Source organism: Schistocerca americana, chromosome 6 (assembly GCF_021461395.2).
Source record: "Schistocerca americana isolate TAMUIC-IGC-003095 chromosome 6, iqSchAmer2.1, whole genome shotgun sequence".
Classification (NCBI taxonomy): domain Eukaryota; kingdom Metazoa; phylum Arthropoda; class Insecta; order Orthoptera; family Acrididae; genus Schistocerca; species Schistocerca americana.
In genome coordinates, this window is record NC_060124.1 from 302318610 (window position 1) to 302320215 (window position 1606).

Below are 1606 nucleotides of genomic sequence, written 5' to 3' on the forward strand. Positions count from 1 at the left end.
TTTATTATGCATTATCCAGAATTAACTGGAGAGCTTAAGGATTTTCTGTCTAAGTGATACCGAGAGGAGACTTTGGAAAATAACCGTTAATGTTTGCAGCCATTTGAACGAAAAATTTGGCAAGAGGAGAAGCATTAGGTCTTAATTCTAATCGACATTCAGGAAGCTTTAAATCGCGTTTTGCAAGCTGTATTACATATTGCACGCAACGGAAGAAAAAAAAGTTATTAATTTACAAATAATGATATTAAAGGAGAACGATTTTCACTGTCTAGCTGTAGTTACAACCTGTATACATCGCAGAGACACTGGCCATCGGGGATGTAGCTCAGTGGTAGAGCGTTCGCTTTGCATGTGAAAGGCCCCGGGTTCGATCCCCGGCATCTCCACAATAATTTTTTAGTGTTTCTTATTACATTATTTAGAAATTTTTTTCATACTGTGAGACTCGGTTTCTTCAAATCTGTTATGCATGAATACAAACATGAGTTTAATTACAAAGATCAAACATATTACAATGGCTATTGAACGAAATACCAATATTTTTAGGTCTGCAGTTGCTTCTTGTAGTGAATAAATATAAATTTGCTAACTGTACCCCCTTCGGTATTGTCCTCATACAAACATCCTAAATGTAACTGTAACTGGACTGTAACTAACCTGTTAATCAACTTTTATTCATTAAATAAACTTCAGTGTGATGTCAAGACTACTTAAATTATTCCATTTATATGCTTTAGTAGAAGTCTGAAATTTTCTCAGAACATGGTGTAGTTTCCAGCTGAAACTCTATGTTGCTTTTATCAGTGGCTGTTCATCGTTTGATTATGTAGCTACTCGTAATGTTGCCTAATCCAGAGTAAATATGGAGGTTGGTTTTTGTATCTGTAATTGAATGACTATTTTGTGCTGGGTAGGCTGCAAAACTGGATTTATTTAAATTATTTAAATCTAGCGCATCAGCGTACTTTATGTTTAGTGAACAAAAGCAAAGATTTCAAACGTAATTTCAGTAGTAAAATGGTCGACGAAATATCATCCTAAATTCTTAGACTGATGGAGTTGGTACACAGCACATACATGGTAATTTTAAAATAATGAACGTAATATAAATCTATATATATTTATTTAATGTCACCAATAATGCAATGCGAATGCTGAGAAAAGAAAGTCTTTGCAGCAACGTAAATTCTGTGAACGTTTAGTCATACTCTTCGGTTTATTTACACTGCGTAAAACACGTGGCGGTTGATACATGTGACCAAGTTCGTGTAGCGACAACAATAAATTTTCGATACTAGTAACGTAAGTAATGCCTTTAAGTTTATCTCACTGATGTAAGTCAATTCTCGCCAAATTCAGTGCTTACTTGTTTTATAGCCTGCCGCAGCTACACGACTCCTACAATGCTGCAAACATTCAGTAAATGTGTACTGTCTGATGATTAATCGCCAGGTGATTCCAAACCAGTCGTGGCAATTAAAGACTGAAGAATCACGAAAGGCAAATGGTAGCAGCTATTTCTGGAAACCTTTGTACCTTTCGTTTTATGCTTAGCTGTTGACCTATACTAATTGGTATTTAAAATACGTCAGGATGACGCACT

At 35.4% G+C, this 1606-nt stretch overlaps 1 non-coding gene across 1 annotated transcript; it reads left to right on the plus strand.

The window, feature by feature from the left end:
* The first annotated feature begins 317 nt into the window (after nucleotides 1-317).
* On the plus strand, nucleotides 318-389 carry Trnaa-ugc. Its single transcript has one exon. It is a non-coding gene; the product is annotated as a tRNA-Ala (tRNA).
* Nucleotides 390-1606: the final 1217 nt, after the last annotated feature.